This window comes from Trichechus manatus, unplaced genomic scaffold (assembly GCF_000243295.1).
Source record: "Trichechus manatus latirostris isolate Lorelei unplaced genomic scaffold, TriManLat1.0 scaffold00045, whole genome shotgun sequence".
In the NCBI taxonomy this organism is placed as follows: Eukaryota; Metazoa; Chordata; class Mammalia; order Sirenia; family Trichechidae; genus Trichechus; species Trichechus manatus.
The window spans coordinates 16,058,674-16,078,831 of NW_004443981.1; the positions used below are offsets into that span (position 1 = coordinate 16,058,674).

The window sequence follows — 20,158 nt, forward strand, 5'->3', positions numbered from 1 at the left end:
AAAAAAAAAAAAAGGGAGCCCTCAAAACTGCCTGACGATGGGAGAACCCTTCCTCAAGCCATAAACCAACAAATAAACTCAAATAAAAGTTGCCGTCCAGTTCCTGCCAACTCATGATGACTCCATGTGTTTCAGAGAACTGCACTCCCGCGGGCTTTCAACGGCTGTGATCTTTCAGCAGACTGTCAGGTCTTTTTTCCGAGGTGACTTTGTGGATTCAAACCACCAGCCCTTTGGTTAGTCGCCAAGCAATTCGCCATTTGCACCACCCAGGGACTCCCAAAACCAGCTGCTCTTAAGTCAGTTCCAACTCATGGCAACCCCATGTGTTTCTAACAACAATTGTCCTCAACAGGGTTTTCAAGGATGTGACCTTTCAGAAGCAGATTGTAAGACCTGTCTTCTGCGGCACCTCTGGTTGGGTTCAAACTGCCAATGTTTCAATTAGTCCAGTGCTTAACCGTCTGCATCACCCAGGACTACTTCCTCACACCATACACGAAAATTATTTCAGATAAATTAAGTATTTAGATTTTAAAAAAAAAAAAAAGCACACTGACTACATATCCTAGCATAACTGTACTCTCGTGTTGCTTGGTGTTTTCATATGAGTTTCTCCAAGTACATTATAGCCCTTCGTGACTATCTTGGAATTAAGAATGCTTTTCTAAATGCTGTGAGAGCCGGAAGCTAAGACAAGTTCACTCTAACCAGGCTAGACTTGGTTCAGCACGGAGAGTCTTCACGTCAAGGGTGAGCTGAATTCCTGCTTTGGTGGCTTCAAGCAATGAACTTCTATCTTTTTTGGGGGGAGGGGGGTTGGATAGAGACCTGGAGCAAGTCATGTTTCTCTACATTCTTTTCCCTACTGAAGGGTTTTAATTCAATACCAGCTAAGTTTGGATCATCAACAAAATATGGGTAGCCACTCTCTGTGAAGATTCCTCTCATACCTTTTCCTTACCCCCCACCCCAACCCACCCCAAACCTGTCTTGGAAGAACTACAACCAGAATGCTCCTCAGAAGCAAGGATGGTGAAACTACGTCTCACATACTTTGGACATGTTATCAGGAGGGACCAGTCCCTGAAGAAGGACATCATGCTTGGTTAAAGCAGAAGCTCAGGAAAAAACAAGAAGAACTTTTCCGAGACGGACTGACACAGTGGCTGCAACAATGGGCTCAAGCAAAACAAAGACTGTGAGGATGGCGCAGGACCGGGCAGTGTTTCGTTCTGTTGTATGCAGGGTCGTTTTGAGTCGGAACCGGCTCAACGGCACCTAACAACAACAACAACAAATCTTCAGGATTTTCAATGACACAAAAACACTGTTTGGAAAGTCTCAGTCTACTTCTATCTTACCAAAACTTTAGGATACAAGCTCAGACTTCCAAATTTGCACAAAGTTTATTCACCCTGATTTGAAAAAATGTTAAGATGCCTACAACAACATTTTGATGGGAAAAAAACATATGCAAGTTGGAAATTTTTAATTTACTTTATTCAAAGGAGAGCCACACCACTGAGCCTCAGTACTACCATGTGTTAAGATAAAGCCAATTTGTTCCAGCTAATTAAAGAAATAACATATATATATATATATATATACCATGTATAAAAACAAAAATAAATCACAGCCAAAAAAAAGCAACAAACAAATACATGTTTTGAAAGAAAGTAAAAGTTACTTGTGCCTCCACTAAAAATGGCTCAGTCTTAGCTGAAGTGCCTGGAGTAGGAATCTCAGACTGCCAGATGCTTTGAATGTCCAAAATGCCAAGCAGAAGCATTAACCATCATTGTACTTTAAAACAGAAGTAGGTTTTCCATTTAATTTTGATAGCAGACATTTAAGGACTCTTCTGTTGTCATTCTAACAAAACAAAAATAAGCACTCCAACACGGGGAAATTTGGAACATAAACCTCAGAAGAGCAAGGATAATGGATTTTAACTTACATACACATGGACACGCTTCTCTCCTGGAACCTTACACCAGACAGCTATCAGTCCCAAGAATGCAAAGCTCTTCCTCCCATCTTCCACATTAGACAACTGCCCATGTCTATTACTATCTAGAAACATTTTCACCAAAATTTAATATTTTCTTCAGGCATTATTTTACTTTAAAATTAAACTCCTACAATTACATGAACCAACGGGGGGGGGGGTGTCAAACTAGACACAAGATACATGATTCATTAAAATTCTTCTGGTTTTCCATATCAGAATGGTTGTGCTTCTTCTGAACAGTTGGTTTGTTTTCATCTCACGAGCATGATTTGTGTTTACTGTTAGTACACTGACTGAATTCTTAGCCAAACTGCTGGCCATCTAGCAGGTACAGAATCTCACTGTATTTCTGGAAGAACTATGTTAGAACCCTAATTTCTTCCTCTGTTTTATATCTCTATCCTTGTTTTTCCTTTCACTGGTCCTTAACACAAACATCTTGCTAACTGTTAATACATGAAGAAAACCTTAAACCTTTCCGGACCAAGGTAAGCTATACATATCTACACATACAGCACATACACAGATTCTGCCTACTTTCAAAATCACAAAAGACAGCAAAAAACACTTCTTGCCCTCTCCCTTTTACTGGAAGGGGAGGAAAAGAGCATAATAGAAAGTATTTTCAGAACTCAAACTCTTCTCTCCTCTGAGTATGCAATATTCACAGTATTGAAAATATTTACATCAAAGCAAAGCTCACACGGAAGGATCAGTATGTGGAAAACATGGCCTTGGTGAAGGACACAACGCCGGAGATCATATGACAGAATTTTTCAAGACCAATAACGTATTCATTGCAAATACCTTTTTTCAACAACATAAATGGCACCTATACATGTGGACCTCACCAGATGAAATACACAGGAATCAAATCAACTACATCTGTGAAAAGAGATGATGGAGAAGCTCAATAACATCAGTCAGAACAAGGCCAGGGGCCGACTGTGGAACAGACCATCAATGGCTTATATGCAAGTGTCATGGATTGAACTGCGTCCCCCAAAAAATGTGTGTAGCAACTTGGCTAGGTCATGATTCCCAGTATTGCATGATTGTGTTATCTGATGTGATCTCCTTATGCGTTGTAAACTCTTATCACTATGATGCGATTATGTGTAATCTCTATGTGTTGTAAATTCTATCACTGTAATGAGTTTATACCGATGAGGTTGGCAAGATGAGATAGTGTCTTAATGCAATCTCTTTTCAGATATAAGAGAGGAGCGAGCAAAGACACATGGGAACCTCATACCACCAAGAAAGCAGTGCCGGTAGCAGAGCGCGTCCTTTGGACCTGAGGCTCCTGCGCAGAGAAGCTCCCAGACCAAGGGAAGATTGCTGACATGGACCTTCCTCCAGAGCCGACAAAGTGTTCCCTTGGAGATGACACCCTGAATTTGGACCTGAAGCCTACTGGACTGTGAGAGAATAAATTTCTCTTCGTTAAAACCATCAACTCCTGGTATTTCTGTTGGAGCAGCACTAGATGACTAAGACAGCAAGTTCAAGTTGAAGCTGAAGAAAATTACAGTAAGTCCACAAGGGCCAAAATGTGACCTTGAGCATATCCCACCTGAGTTTAGAGACCATCTCAAGAATAGATTTGATACACTGAACACTAATGACCGAAGACCAGACAAGTTGTGAGATAACGAGGACATCATACATGAAGAAAGCAAAAGGTCATTAAAAAGACAAGAAAGAAAGAAAAGACCAAAATAGATGTCAGAAGAGACTCTGACACTTGCTCTTGAATGTCGAGCAGCTAAAGCAAACGGAAGAAATGATGAAGTAAAAGAGCTCAACAGAAGATTTCAAAGGGCTGCTCAAAAAGACAAAGTTTAATGAAACGTGCAAAGACCTGGAGTTAGAAAACCAAAAGAGAAGAACAAGCTCTGCATTTCTCAAGCTGAAAGAAGTGAAGAAAAAAATTCAAGCCTTAAGTTGCAATTTTGAAGGATTCTATGGGTAAAATATTAAACAAAGTAGGAAGCATGAAAAGAAGATGGAAGGAATACACAGAATCACTATACCAAAAAGAATTGGTTGATGTTCAATCCTGAAATGACCAAGAACCGATGCCACTGAAGGAAGAAGTCTAAGCTGCACTGAAGGCGCTGGCAAAAAACAAGGCTCCAGGAATTGACAAAATACCAAATGAGATGTTTCAACAAACGGATACAGCTGTGGAGTTGCTCACTCTTCTACGCCAAGAAATTTGGAAAACAGCTACCAGGCCAACTGACTGGAAGAGATCCACATTTGTGCCCATTCCAAAGAAAGGTGATCGAACAGAATGCAGAAATTATCGAACAATATCATTAACATCACATGCAAGTAAAATTCTGCTGAATATAATTCAAAAACAGTTGCAGCAGTACATCAACAGGGAACCACCAGAAATACAAGCCGGATTCAGAAGAGGACGTGGAACGAGGGATATCATTGCTGATGTCACATGGATCCTGGCTGAAAGCAGAGAACCCCAGAAAGATGTTTCCTGTGTTTTACTGACTCTGCAAATTATGGGTAACATTGTGAAGAATGGGAATTCTAGAACACTTCATTGTGCTCATGAGGAACCTGTACATAGACCAAAAGGCAGTCATTCCAACAGAAAAAGGGGATACTGCGTGGTTTAAAATAAGGAAAGGTGTGCATCAGGACTGTATCCTTTCACCATACTTAATCAACCTGTATGCTGAGCAAATAATCCAAGAAACTGGACTACATGAAGAAGAACGAGGCATCAGGATTGAAGAAAGACTCATTAACAACCTGTGATATGCAGATGACACAACCTTGCTTGCTGAAAGCAAAGAGGACTTGAAACACTTACTGATGAACATCAAAAACTACAGCCTTCAGTATGGATTACGCCTCAACATAAAGAAAGCAAAAATCCTCACAACTGGACCAATAATCAACATCCTGATAAACGGAGAAAATATTGACGTTGTGAAGGATTTCATTTTACTTGGATCCACAATCTACATTCATGGAAACAGCAGTCAAGAACTCAACGCCACTGCATTAGTCAAATCTGCTGCCAAAGACCTCTTTAAAGTGTTGAAGAGCAAAGATGTCACTTTGAGGACTAAGGTGCACCTAACCCAAGCCATGCATGGTATTTTCAATCGCATCATAAGCATGTGAAAGCTAGACAATGAATAAAGAAGAATGAAAACAAATTCATGCCTTTGAATTATGGTGTTGGCGAAGAACACTGAACATACCATGGACTGCCAGAAGAACAAGTCTGTCTTGGAAGAAATACAGCCACAGTGCTCCTTGGAAATGAGGATGATCTGAGACTTCGTCTCAAGTACTTTGGATATGTTATCAGGAGGGACCAGTCCCTGGAGAAGGACATCATGGTTGGTAAAATAGAGGGTCAGCAAAAAAGAGGAAGACCCTCAACGAGGATTGACACAGTGTCTGTAACAATGGGCTCAAACATAGCAATGACTGTGAGGATGGCACAGGATCAAGCAGTTTTTCGTTCTGTTGTACATGGGGTCACCAGGAGTTGGAAACAACTCATCACCACCTAACAACAACAACAAAAGCTCACAAAGGACACACATCCATCTTCTCTTTTTTTATTTTAACAACAGTCTACATATAACTATTCCATTCCAAATACTCTAGCTCGGACTCTTGGTCACTTTGGCCCCACTCCTTCCTCCACCACTCTTGCCATGCCAGTCCACCACACATACTACCACCAATTTATTTTCCTCAAACGCAGCTGCCTAAAAGCCACTATAGCTCCTGGTGATGGGATTCAAGACTGGTCCGATCTCAACTCAGAAGCAATCTGATAATGCAGAAAGAGAGAAAGCTGACCTGTTTCACTTGTGCTACTAGTTAATCACTCTGGTTTTACTTCTGCCACTCATATCATTCTTGAAGTTGTACCTCTATGGGTTTACCTCAGATTTCATTACATCCCTTGTCTACTTTGGATCGTCAATTAGAAATTTAAAAACACATTTCTAACACTAAAAAGCAGTCTCCAAACAGAAAGTTTTTAGACCAATGTGTAAAACATGGCTCCTTCCTTTCCCCATACTAGGACTCTAATTGGGTTAAATACCAGGTACTTAGAAAGACCTCTGACATTTTTGTGAAATTAGTATATGACTGTAGACTCCATATTTCAGCTAGATATTTGCGTCACAAATATAGGTATCCCCTTGGGCGTTTATTTATTAGACATTATCAGAGTTCTCAGCACAGTAGCTAATGCAGAGGAGCCACTGCCGAACATAGTCTCTAACAGTGGCCCCCTTTCAATGACTTTACAATTGGAAGATGTTGTCAGCAATACACGAAGGGGAGCAAGGACACAGGGTGAACACTAGGTCATGAGACTCTAGATGAGGGGGGTCAAAGGATAAGTATGTTTTCATTTGCTGGTTCCCCCATAACCAACAGCACAGCCTGCACCGCCAACAGGTTGGCACAGCCTGGTTACGTCTCCCCCTGCCCTGCAGTGGTCTCCATGCCCCACCCAGGCTCTTCTGACCCAGCTGCCCCACGCAGGGACACCCAACATGAGTCACTAGACAGATTCTGTCATGGTCTGCTCATTCTTTCACTCACTCACCCATTCATTCCTTCATGGACAGGAAGGCTTTTGGATATGTATTATGCAGTGGCAAGAGGGCATCAGGGGTCTTTCTGTCTGGGTTCTAGCCCTAGGTCAGCTGTTAATGTGCTGTGCGATCTTGGGTAGCTTACTTTTCCTCTCATCTGTAATACAAGAGGGCTGGGCTGGTTGAGGTGTAAGGCCCTTCTGGCTCTAACACTATATTACCCTTTTCTAGGATAAAGGCTGGTGCGAATAAAGATAAACCAGATATATACAAAAGTAGTGATTAAGAACTCTAGCTGTCTGGATCCAAATTCCAGTTGGGCCACCTAAATAGGGGATTTAATAATCTCCCTGAGGTTTTGTTTTTTTTTTTTACATACGTAAAAAGGGGGAAATAATAACCTTTAAGAGTGATTGTGAGGACTGAATGAAATATTGTATACAAGGGGATCTGTAAATATTTTTTTAAAAACGCACTGGGCATCCAACTTAACCAATACATACACTCTACAATATCAAGAACCCAGTTAGTTAGTAAAATAGTAAAAAGCTAACTCAGATAGCGCCATTCCCTAGGATTTATTAACCGTAGTTTAGTGGCCATACATCCAAATAGTCAAAGTATCACCTTGGATATAGTATACTGAAACCATTCTGGGGTCAGTGAGGAAAGTACAGAAAATACAAACGGCTTTGGCTATCCATTAAAATAAGAAAAAAAAAAACCAAACCCATTGTCATCAAGTCTGTTCTGACTCAGTGATTCTATAAGACAGAGTAGAACTGCCCCATAGGATTTCCAAGAAGCGGCTGGTGGATTCGAACTGCTGACCTTTTTGGTTAGCAGCTGTAGCTCTAAACCACTCTGCCACCAGGGCTCCTTGGCTATCCACAGCAAAATCTAAATTCCAGATGCATTATGTTTCAAAATTAGTATAAAACCAAAAAACCAAACGCATTGCCTTCAAGTTGATTCCAACTCATAGCAACCTTATAGGACAGAGTAGAGCCGTCCCATAGGGTTTCCAAGGAGCAGCTCGTGGATTCGAACTGCTGACCTTTTGGTTAGCAGCCGAGCTCTTAATCATTAAGTACAGAAGTACAAAAAGAAAATGAAGAACTTTATTTTCAGAACACTTCAGACATAAAACTCAAAAGCCATACACAAAAACAAACTTCCCTACATAAAGTATTCCAACTTTCATATAGCGAAAATACATCTTAAGCTCAGTTAAGGCATATGATAAATGTGGAAAATATATGCAATCCATGCCAAAATGGTAACGTTCTTAATACACAGAGTTCTTAAAGCACTAAGAAAGCTTCACTACAAATCAGAGACGGAGGATGGGGAAAAACAAAACTGATAAAGCCCTGGTGAACCTCTAATGTGGGCAGTGGCGTGAGAAAATAAGCACTCTCACCATCTCAATGAAACTAAACTTGGCACATCATTTTAAAAGGCAACCTGGGATATTGTACCACCCCACTTTTATGAAAAGAATAAAGCTGTCAAAGATTTCATTTTACTTGGATCCACAATCAACACCCGTAGAAGTAGCAGTCAAGAAATCAAAAGATGCATTACATAGGGCAAATCTGCTGCAAAAGACCTCTTTAAAGTGTTGAAAAGCAAAGATGTCACCCTGAAGACTAAGATGCACCTGACCCAAGCCTTGGTGTTTTCCATCGCCTCATCTGCATGCGAAAGCTGGACAATGAATAAAGAACTGTTACCTTTGAATTGTGGTGTTGGCGAAGAATACTGAATATACCATGGACTGCCAAAAGAACAAACAAATCTGTCTTGGAAGAAATACAACCAGAATGCTCCTTAGAAACAAGGATGGAGAGACTACATCTCATACTTTGGACATGTTATCAGGAGGGATTAGTCCCAGAAGGACATCATACTTGGTAAAGCAGAGCATCAGTGAAAAAGAGGAATACCCTCCACAAGATGGACTGACACCGTGGCTGCAACAATGGGCTCAAGCATAACGACGACTGTGAGGATGGCGCAGGACCGGGCAGTGTTTCGTTCTGTTGTACACAGGGTTGCTATGAGTCGGAACTGACTTGACGGCACCTAACAACGACAACTTTTATGAAATATCAAGAATAGATAAATGCATAGAGACCAAAGTTTATTAGTGGTTACCACAGGTGCGGGGGGAGGGAGGGAAAGTTATTGCTTAAGGGACACTGAGTTTCTGTAAAGGGAGGAGAAAACTTTTGGAAATGAACAGTGGTGATGGTTGTACAACATGGTTAATGTGATTAACATCACTGAACTGTACAAAAAAATGTTGAACTGGCATAGGCTTTGTTATATTTTACCAAAAAAACAAAAAAATCTGGCAACAGTCATCAAAATTAAAAATGCATGCACCAATTTTAAAAGTTTATGTCTAACAACTTCACCTCTAGCAATCTTATCTTACAGAAATACCAGGAAATAGGACTCAAACTAAAGACTCTGAAGTTGGTAGACATATCCCCTTTAACTCACAACATATTTTTAAAATTTCAAAATGTTCCGTAAAAATCCAAATTTCTAGCCACTTCTGGGATAGAGGTGCAAAGGATTAGAAGACAGGCCAAATTACGGGCCCAAATTCTCGTACAGCAACAAACAGCTGGACACGAGCAGCATCTATGTCAGGGCTAACTCCTATAGAGGGAGCATGCTTGGTACTCACTCCATTCATTTGTAATTATCGCTCTTGACCTCACAGATAATTTAACTCTTCCACCAGCAGGAATAATAGGAGGCACTGGTGGTTCAGTGGTAGAATTCGCACCTTTCATGCAGGAGACCTGGGTTCAATTCCCCGCCAATGCACCTCACCTGCAGCTACCACCCGTCCATCGGTGGAGGCCTGTGTGTAGCTATGGTGCTGATCACGTTTCAGCAAAGCCTCCAGACTAAGACTAGGTGGAAAGGTCTGGCAATTTGCTTCCAAAAATCAGCCAATGAAAATCCTATGAATCACAACAGGACTCGTTCTGTTGTGCATAAGGTCGCCATGAGTCTGCAGCTAACTAACAACAACAGGAATACAAACAGATTAATTTTCAAGGTTGTTCACAGGAGCAAGGTACACGATGCAAATAACAAACAGAAACCACCTAAATGTCCACCAATTAGAATTGGTTAAGTACAATATATCCTTACGAGGGAATACTATGCTGTATAAAAAGAATGAGGTAGGTGGTACATGTAGTAGCCTGGAAGATGCCCACAATATGTCAAGTAAAAAAATGGTGCAGAATACAACTGATCACAGCTAGCGTTTACTGAAATCTTAACACATTCCAAGGAGTGGTCAAGCACTTTACATTATTCCCACCTGTTCCTAACAACTCTACTAACTGTATCCATTTTACAGATAGAGAAACTAAGCAAGAAAAAACTTGCCTAAGTTCAATGGGTCAGGATATGAACCCAGGTGTCGGGCTCCATAGCCTTTAACTGTAACCTCTGTGCTGAGGTCCTCTATACAACCTTCACATGGTAGAGTGTAAGTCCCTTCATTATCTTTTTTAAAACTATTTGCATATTACAGCTATACATGCATAAAAGCACATGAAGCAGAACTGACATGGGAAAATTTCATTTTGTATTTTATAAATCTTTGTCTCAATTTATTAAATTACTTTCAAAGGTAAATATTAATGATACCACACAAAAGTTGAAAGTCATCAATGTCTATTATTCACCAATAAGACAGTGAACGCAATGAGGTCTCCTACATCCCCTAAAATTCCGTGGCAGCAAGAGGCACCAAACAAATACTTAATTTAAAATAATTAGCTTTTCTACTATTCAATCTGTATGCTGATCAAATAATCTGAGAAGCTGGACTATATGAAGAACATGGCATCAGGACTGGAGGAAGACTCATTAACAACCTGCCATATGCAGGTAACACAACCTTGCTTGCTGAAAGTGAAGAGGACTTGAAGCACTTACTGATTAAGATCAAAGACTACAGCCTTCAGTATGGGTTACACCTCAACATAAAGAAAACAAAAATCCTCACAACTAGACCAATAAGCAGCACTATAATAAACGAAGAAAAGATTGTGAAGTTGTCAAGGATTTCATTTTACTTGGATCCACCATCGACGCCCACAGAAACAACAGTCAAGAAATCAAACGACTGCAGAAGGGAAATCACTAACTAGACACTAGACAAGTTAACTGTGGTGAAGGAAAAGACAACACACAATATAGGAGAAGGCAGCACAACTTGACCAAGGCAAAGTCATAGAAGTTTCACAGACACCCAAACACCCTGAGGGAACAAGTTAGTGGGGCTGATGGCTGAAGACCACCGTCTGTGGGGTACATCTAGGTCAACTGGCATTACATAGTTCATAAAGAAAATGTTCTACATCCTACTTTGGTGAGCAGCATCTGAAGTCTTAAGTGCTTGCAAGCGGCCATCTAAGATGTGTGTGGTCCTACCACATTCTGAGCAACAGAGAATGAAGAAAACCAAAGACACGAGGAAAATACTAGTCCAAAGGATTAATTGACCACATGAACCACAGCCTCCACCAGCTCGAGCCCAAAATAACTAGACTGTGCCCAGCTACTACCACCAACCGCTGACAGGAATCACAATAGAGGGTCCCCAACAGAGTGAAAGAAAAACGTAGAACAAAATTCAAATTCACAAAAAATGACCAGACTTACTGGTCTGACAGAGACTAGAGGAACCCCCAAGACTACGTCCCTCGGACACCCTGATAACTCAGAACTGAAGCCACTCCCAAAGTCCACCTTCCAGCCAAAGACTAGACAGGCCTATAAAACAAACAATAACACACGTGAGGAACATGGTTCTTAGTTCAATGAAGTATACAAGACCAAACGAGAACACCTGCCCCCCAAAAAAAGACCAGAAGGCAGGAAAGGACAGGAAAACCAGACAGTCAGGGAGAACCCAGGGTGGAAAAGGGAAGGGGGAGAGTGCTGACACATTGCAGGGACTGCAACCAATGTCACAAAACAATTTTTGTATAAATTTTTGAATGGAAAAACTAATTTGCGCTATAAACTTTCACCTAAAAGACAATAAAATTTAAAAAAAAAAAACATATTGCATCAGGTAAATCTGCAGCGAAAGACCTTTTTAAAGTGTTAAAAAGCAAAGATGTCACCTTGAGGACTAAGGTGCGCCTCTCACCCAAGCCATGGTATTTTCAATCGCCTCATATGCATGAAAACACTAGACAATGAATAAGGAAAACCAAAGAAGAATTGATGCATTTGAATTACAGTGCTGGCAAGGAAAACTGAATATATTATGGACTGCCAGAAGAACAAACAAATCTTTCTTGGAAGAAGACAGCCAAAATCCTCCTTAGAAGGGAGGACGGCGAGACTTTGTCTCATGTACTTGGGACATGCTGTCAGGAGGGACCAATCCCTGAAGAAGAGCATCATGGTTGGTAAGGTAGAGGGTCAACAAAAAAGAGGAAGACCCTCAACAAGATGGACTGACACAGTGGCTGCAACAATGGGCTCAAACATAGCAACGATTGTGAGGACGGTGCAAGACTGGGCAGTGTTTCCTTCTGTCGTACACGGGGTCGCAATGAGTGGCAACAGACTCAATGGCACCTAACAGTAATATTGTTAAATAAAAACAGTTCATGCTTATCAGAACACTATTTTTAATTTTTTAAATATTTTAAAGGAAGAAGTGACGTAAAACAAGACTTTTTTAAAACGGAATTTTCAGTACAATACTCTGTGATTAGAAATAGTAAAATCTAAAGCAAGTCATGTTTATTGCTCAAGAAAACTGCTAAAGCAGTCAAGGTTATCAAAATTCATCAACCCAAATTTTCCTAAAAGCACATTTTTCTCATTTATTTTTGTCAGAAAGATGTATTTTTACTAGGCTGAAATGTGTTGAACTCAGCATGAAAGACAATGCTAACAAAGAATACAATGATGTTTAAAGTAAGTCTCTGTTCTCAACGACAATCTCAAATTTTGCCCGGGATTCAGATCTTTAAACAATTAAGTCCAAAGTAAAAGCTTGGGCAGAAGGACAGTGTTAAGGAGGGTTAAATGATGGGAAGGCCACCCTATCTGGAGCAAGACAGAAGGAAGAGAACCAAACACACGAGGGAAAGATTAGTCCAAAGGACTAACAGACCACAACTACCACAGCCTCCACCAGACTGAGTCCAGCACAACTAGATGGTGCCTGACTACCACCACAAACTCCTCTGAAAGGGATCACAATAGAGGGTCCTGGACAGAGTTGGAGAAAAATAGAAAATTCAAACTCACAAAAAAAGACCAGACTTACTAGTCTGACAGAGACTGGAGAAAACCCGAGAGTATGGCCCCCAGGCACCCTTTTAACCCAATACTGAAGTCACTCCTGGGGTTCACTCTTCAACCAAAGATTAGGCAGGCCCATAAAACAAACAATAACACACACAGTTTAACCATGTATACAAGACTAAAGGGGCACACCAGCCCAGGGGCAAGGAGGAGAAGGCAGGAGGGGACAAGAAAGCTGGAGAATGGAAATGGGGAACCCGAGGTCAAGAAGGGGAGAGTGCTGACACACCATGGGGTTGGCAACCAATGTCACAAAACAATATGCGTATCAATTGTTTAAAGAGAAACTAACTGCTCTGTAAACTTTCACCTAAAGCCACAAATGAATGAATGAATGAATGGATGGTGTGAAGGAGAGGGGCGGGAGCCTAGGCTGAGACTCACACACAGAAGGGCACATGGTTTATCACCAACAGTTTTTTCCGAAATGGCTGATGATTAAGGACTTTGCATCCCAATCTAAATAACGTTCAGACTACTGACAAGTCCCTGTCTCCAGATATTGGGCATCTGGAAGATGCTGGGCCATGCTATCAACAGGGTCAGCTACCTCGTAATATATAGCTAGAACCCAACTGAATATCCTTTATCATTTCTTCCTAGATTTAGTTAGCCAAGTTAAAACTGAAATCTTAACTTGCTTGATATTCTTCTTTGGAAGCAATCAGATAAACTACAGTAACTTATTTAACATAGCCAGTAATAATTTGCTGTTTAAAGACCTTAAGCTTAAACTCAATGTGTCCATTCAGCTTCTTCATCTAGCTATTAAGAGTAAGCAAGAGAAAGGGACATGGACAGAAAAGGAATAAGGGATCTTTCTGAACCATCTGAATGCACATTAAATAGTAATTCTTAGCAGAAATAACACAATCCCCTCTTTCCAAGGGGATCTGGCATATAGGTAATGATATTAGTAGCTCGGACTCAAGCATATAGCTAAGATAATGAATTTGCTCACTAAAAATTATTGAGGATGGCTAGCTGACCCGCCACATGTTCTGTGTAAGTGGTGTTAATTTAGTATTTAGAACCTAACTATTAAAATATGTATTACAGGTGGACCGCTGAGCCAATACTTAGTAACCAGCAGCAGCGGTTCCAACACAGATGATGTAACAGAAGTTATGCTACGAGGGCAATAAAGTATGATGGATCCCAAGGCCAAACTTTGGAAATGCAAGGTTAATTATGCAGGAAATAGCATATTTGTTATTCAGTTACTAAAATGGTCAGGTTCTTTTTCCTCCCTATCTAAGGGCACTTCCAACTGTCTCCTTGCCCTCTCTCTGCACTGACTGGAAGAAGTGAAAAATCGGCCAAACTGCAGCCCTCCTGCATCAACTTGCCAAGTACAACTTGAAAATGAAGGAAATGCAAATCTAGTAGTGAGAATCTGAAAAACGAAAAAAAAAAAGTACCAGAAAAGAACAGCCAATACTACAATCATAGTACTATATATACACTAACTTGAGAAAATGTAATTTAGAATGTCCAATCTGTTTATGACCAAAATGAAGGAACACACTACTGTAAAAACTGCTCTTAAATAACAATCCCCCCCAAAAAAGATTAAAACAACCATAAAAATCAACCTGGTTTCTGTATGAAGTACAAAGGGAATATAAACTTGAAAGACAGGTCTGTGACAGAAAGGAAGAAAGTAAAGATATCTAACAAAATGTCCACATTTTCCCTTTCTCAAATCCTTAAATTTCCCAATGAGAATGCTATGCAACTTTGCAGGCCTACAATCCAAACACAGGAAGGAACAAACAACAAACATCTTCCAGAGAAGGCAGTGGTTACCAAGTGGGATTCATGAATGGTAAATCTGCACATGGCTTTAAAAATAGAGTTCTACATACAAATAACGTCACTAAAAATACTACTAAGATCTTAGGTTCCATAACCGGGTAAATTCTAAAGACACTACCCATACCATATAGTATATGTTACCAGTAAACAGACTGAGATTATTGAAATTGAAATCTCAACTTGATCTTAAAAATTAAGTTCCAGGAGAAGGACATCACACTTGGTAAGGTAGAGGGTCAACAAAAAAGAGGAAGACCCTCAACGAGATAGATGGACACAGTGGCTGCAACAATGGGCTCAAGTATAACAACGATTGTAAGGATGGTGCAGGACCGCGCAGTGTTTCGTTCTGTTGTACACAGGGTCGCTATAAGTCGGAACTGACTCTACGGCACCTAACAGTATCAAAAGATATATGGGTCCCCAAACTTTTCTCCCAATTTGTAGGCTGTCTCTTCACTTTGTTGATAAAGTCCTTTGATGCACCAAAGTTTTCAACTTTGATGAGGTCCCATTTATCTATTGTCTTTTGTCGCTTATGCCTTCAGTAACTATCTAAAAATTGATTGTTGAATGGTAATTAATAAAGATTAGTTACAACACAGAATCTGAAGCCATATCAAAAACTCTTTGTATTCTTTAACATTAAATCTATTGGGCTACCTATAAATGATTACACTATGATTGGTCGTTTGGAAAATATGGGTTCACTGAGTTATGTATACCTTCCAAACACTGACACATCTTATTACACAAAAATCAAAAATTATATTAATATCACCACCGATCACATCAGAAAGAAACATCTTTTAAGTACTGGGAAGCTGTCAAGCTCACAATGGCAGAAACAAGCTTTCCAAAATTCTACGTTTTGCTTGAAAACTCAAATTCTATCACTGGCCACAAATAGTTGTTTTCCTTCAAGTGACAGGCTTACTTCATTTTCAAGTAAATGTCTGCTAAATAATCAAGTATAAATAACCATAGTTTGTTCACAATAGCCAAAAGGTGGAAAGAACCTAAATGTCCATCAGCAAATGAACGGATAAACAAAATGTGGTACATACATACAATGGAATACTACACAGCCAGTAGGAGAAATGAAGTCTTGATACACACTACAGTATGGATGGAGCTTGAAGACATTATGCTGAGCAAAGTAAGCCAATCACATAAGGACAAATATTGTATGACCTCACTTACAAAAAGACAAGAAAAGGCAAATGTATAGAGACCAAAGTTTATCAGTGATTACCAGGGGTGGGAGGGGTTAACAGCGATGGAAAAATCGCATCAAGGGTAGGGTTGCACGGCCTATTACTGTAACTGCTGTCAATAAGTTGTTCATCTGTAAAAAGCTGAATTGGCAAAAACTGTGTGACATACTTACAAAAACGACCAAAAAAAAAAAAAGAGTAGCTGCTGAAGCTGCTTACGTACAACCAAATACTTCACAGGATTTGGTTCCTTGGTTGGAAGGTTTAGGGTCATGGTTTCATGGACATCCCAGTTAACTGGCCTAATAATGTGTTTAGTGCTTCTGCTCTACCTCCTGTTCCCTACATAGTGCCTGGGGTCTTAAGAGCTTGCAAGCTGCCATCCAAGGTACAACAACTGGTCTCTATTCACCTGGAACAACAGAAGGAGTCAGGCAGAGCAGGAGGATATGAAATGTGTGGCTAATAGAGCCTCCTTTGCCATGAAACCAGAAGAACCGGATGGTGCGCAGCTACCATTACTGAACTTTTGATCCAAGATACCACAGAAGAATCCTGATCAAAAGGGGGAAAATGCAGAACAAAATTTCAAATTTTCATGGACTCCAGACTTCCTGGAGCCATTGAGGGTGGATGAACCCCTGAAACTATTACCCTGAGATCATCTTTAAACCTTAAACCAAAAATATGCCCTGAAGTCATCTTAAAACCAAACAATAGTTTAGCTTAACTAGTAAAAAAGGTCTGCTTTGGGCACTGTGCTCTTTTAAGATCCATCTATATGGGATCAAATTAATAGTAACTCAAAAGATTAGACAGGAACCTTATGGGGCAGTGAGTTTATGTTAATGAGGGAGGAATAACTCAGAAAAGGAGGGTGAGAAAGGTTGCACAACTCAAAGAATGTAATCAGTGTTACTAAATTGTACATGTAGAAACTTGAATTGCTGTATGTTTTGCTATGTATATTCTCAACAACAACAAAATAAATAAAAGCTGGGGGGAAAAAAAAACATATCCATAGTCTGTCACCTGTCCTTTCAAACAAACATGGAGCTCCACTTAAAAAGCACTAGTTTAGTTTGTTGCCGTTGCAGCACATCAACAGGGAACTGCCAGAAACTCAGCCAGACTGAAAAAGAGGACATGGAAGAAGGGATATCACTGCTGATTTCAGATCTTGACTGAAAACAGAGAATACCACAAAAATGTTAACCTGTGTTTTACTTGTTATGCAAAGGCATTTGACTGTGTGGATCGTAACAAATTATGGATAACACTGTGAAGAATGGGAATTCCAGAACACTTAACTGTGCTCATGAGGAACCTGTACACAGATCAAGAGGCAGTCGTCCGTACAGAACAAGGGGATACTGCATGGTTTAAAGTTAGGAAAGGTGTGCATCACGGTTGCATCCTTTCACTATACTTATTCAATCTGTATGCTGAGCAAATAATCCGAGAAGTTGGACTATATGAAAAATAAAGTGGCATCAGGATTGGAAGAAGACTCATTAACAACCTGCGATACGCAGATGACACAATCTTGCTGAACGTGAAGAGGACTTGAAGCACTTCCTGATTAAGATCAAAGACTACAGCCTTCAGTATGGATTACACCTCAACATAAAGAAAACAAAAATCCTCATAATAAATGGAGAAAATACTGAAGTTGTCAAGGACTTCATTTCATTTGGATACACAATCAACACCCACAAAAGCGGCAGTCAAGAAATCAAACAACACAGAGCATTAGGTAAATCTGCCGCAAAAGACCTCTTTAAAGTGATGAAAAGCAAAGATGTCACTTTGAGGACTAAGCTGTGCCTGACCCAAGCCATGGTATTTTCAATCGCCATGAATTGACAAGGACATTCCTCCAGAGCCAACAGAGAAAAAAAGCCTTCCCCCTAGAGCAAGCGCTCTGAATTCGGACTTCTAGCCTCCTAAGCTGTGAGAAAATAAATTTCTTTCTTAAAGTCATCCACTTGTGGTATTTCTGTTATAGCAGCACTAGATAACTAAGACACGTACCAAGGATCAGGAAGATGGCGCAAAACTTGGCAACAGTTTGCTCTGTTTTACGTAACAAGGCCATGAGTCCACGCTGACTCAGTGGTAACTAACAACACCAAGAAGACTATTAAAAATTTTGGAAGCCCCATTACCATGATTCTTATATCATACTAGCCTTTTAACAATTATATATGAAATTACACATGAAATTTAGATAAATATGGACACTTGTGCACAATGTTTTGTAATGACCTAAACTTTAATAATCTATTTTGATTTAATACATTCTGACAACTCATCTTTGGCCCCCCCCTTAAATCTCCCCCTTCCAAATTTAACAGTAGGAAAGGCTCCCAAAAATGAAAGTGGAAATCAAACACAACACAGACTGGAAATCACAATTCAAAACGTCAAAGAAACAAAATTAATGACTAACACCAGAACATGAGAAACAAAGCAAATGAGGAAGAAGGCCTATTTTCTTTAACTAGGACTTCCGTCTCTCTCTCGTTTATTTTAAAAGAGTTAGGCTGTACTTAGCCTAATAATGAGAGGGACAGCTATTGAAAAACTGGCCATATAGTTCCCATTTCAAGAAACACACTGGAAAGGCAGTTATCAGTGTATAGATCTGCTGCCCTACTCTGTCTTCCATTTCATACATCTGAACTAATTCACAAAGAATCTGAAGCACTTGGGTCTTTAATAGAAATTTTTATCTTTCTTCCTCAAAGAATGATGGGGGAAAAAATTTTAATTCCTAGAAATAAAGGTACAAAATACTACTGAAACTATTTCTTCTCTAAGTGTACACTTCCTATCATCAATCAATCTTTAATACTGACATGATTATCAGAAAGGGAAGTCACTTTTCAAAAACAATAAAATGTGAGCTAACGAAGAAGTCACATGGCATCCCTGCAAACATTTAGGTTTGGTTTTGTTTTTAATCGCTGCTGAAAAACACCACAAAAATCCTGCTTAGACTTGGTTCTCCTGGTGCCTCTTTTTACTATCAATTAACAGGAACCTTGAAGAGCCTAAGAGTTTAGGTTTGTCTATTTAATTAAGCCTAACAAATGTTCTCATTACAGAAACAATAATTTGTTAAGCCACTTAACAAAATGATAGGAGTGGATGAGAAGAACATGAAATTCCTTTTTAAAATATTCTGTAAATTACGACAGATGTCAGTCTTAACACCTATGTCGTAGTTAGAGGCTCACCCGTAGAGAGACTGGCATGCACGGGTACACATACACATATATACACATACATACGTGCATACATACATATATGTACTCACACACACACATATAAGTAAAATTGTGAAACTATAATCGGTGATATTTGCAACAAAAAAAAATTTTGTCTTTATTTTAAAAATTAACCTGAGGTGTTAAACCAGGTGCCTAGAAATCATAAAACCTTTCTTTACCTTGGATTAAATGTAAGCAAACATTTGAGTATCAATTATACTCTTCGTTGTGGGTCTACGAAAATGAAGAAAACTCGGCCCTTCATCTCAAAAGGCACTCTTACACTTCAATCTTCAAAAATGAAAAGAAATGCACTCTCACTATTGAAGCCTCCACACTGCTGCATATACGAAACAAAGTTACAATCAACTTTTTGATAACAATGAGCTCTCAAATTACATCTTGTTCTTAAAAAAAGACAAAAAACTTTTTTTTAAATCCCTAAGTAAAAAAGTGTAAGATACAGACCGTATGGGACTGGCAGGCACACACGGAATAGCTTTCAACCCACCACCAGGAAAACAAAAAGTATCACTCCAGCCAGAGGGCGAAGGCAGCTGAATGAAATTCGGTTACCTCATTAACAGAACAGGGGAGCACACGGAACCTACCCCGTTTCAGAGGGGGACCCTCTGGACGCTGCCTCCGTTCTGACGCGGACGGGCTCAACCGGGCCTCAGAGAGCGGGGCTCAGACGCGCCAAACTGGGCTTTTCCCTGTGCTCCCGCAAGCCCTCGGCCGTGGCCGGGGTCGAACCTAGGAGCACGACGCGGGCCCCTGGGAAGCAGACGACAGAGAGACGCAGCCAAACGGCCCCGCCGCCCAGCATTGTTTTCCGGCCGGGGCTGGCCCCGGGCC

General features: G+C 40.2%; 1 protein-coding gene across 5 annotated transcripts in view; it reads right to left on the reverse strand.

Annotated features, from left to right (window-relative positions):
* The window catches only part of PAPOLA (poly(A) polymerase alpha), a 66,841-nt gene that overhangs the window by 46,236 nt on the left and 447 nt on the right, over window positions 1–20,158 (reverse strand). Inside the window, exon 1 of one of the 5 annotated variants that reach the window (XM_023731802.1) lies at window positions 19,912–20,115. The exons of the other annotated variants lie outside the window; for them this stretch is intronic. The gene's annotated coding sequence lies outside the window, so the exon portion shown is untranslated. Of the gene's footprint in view, window positions 1–19,911; window positions 20,116–20,158 lie in introns of those variants that run through there. 5 annotated transcript variants of the gene reach the window in all.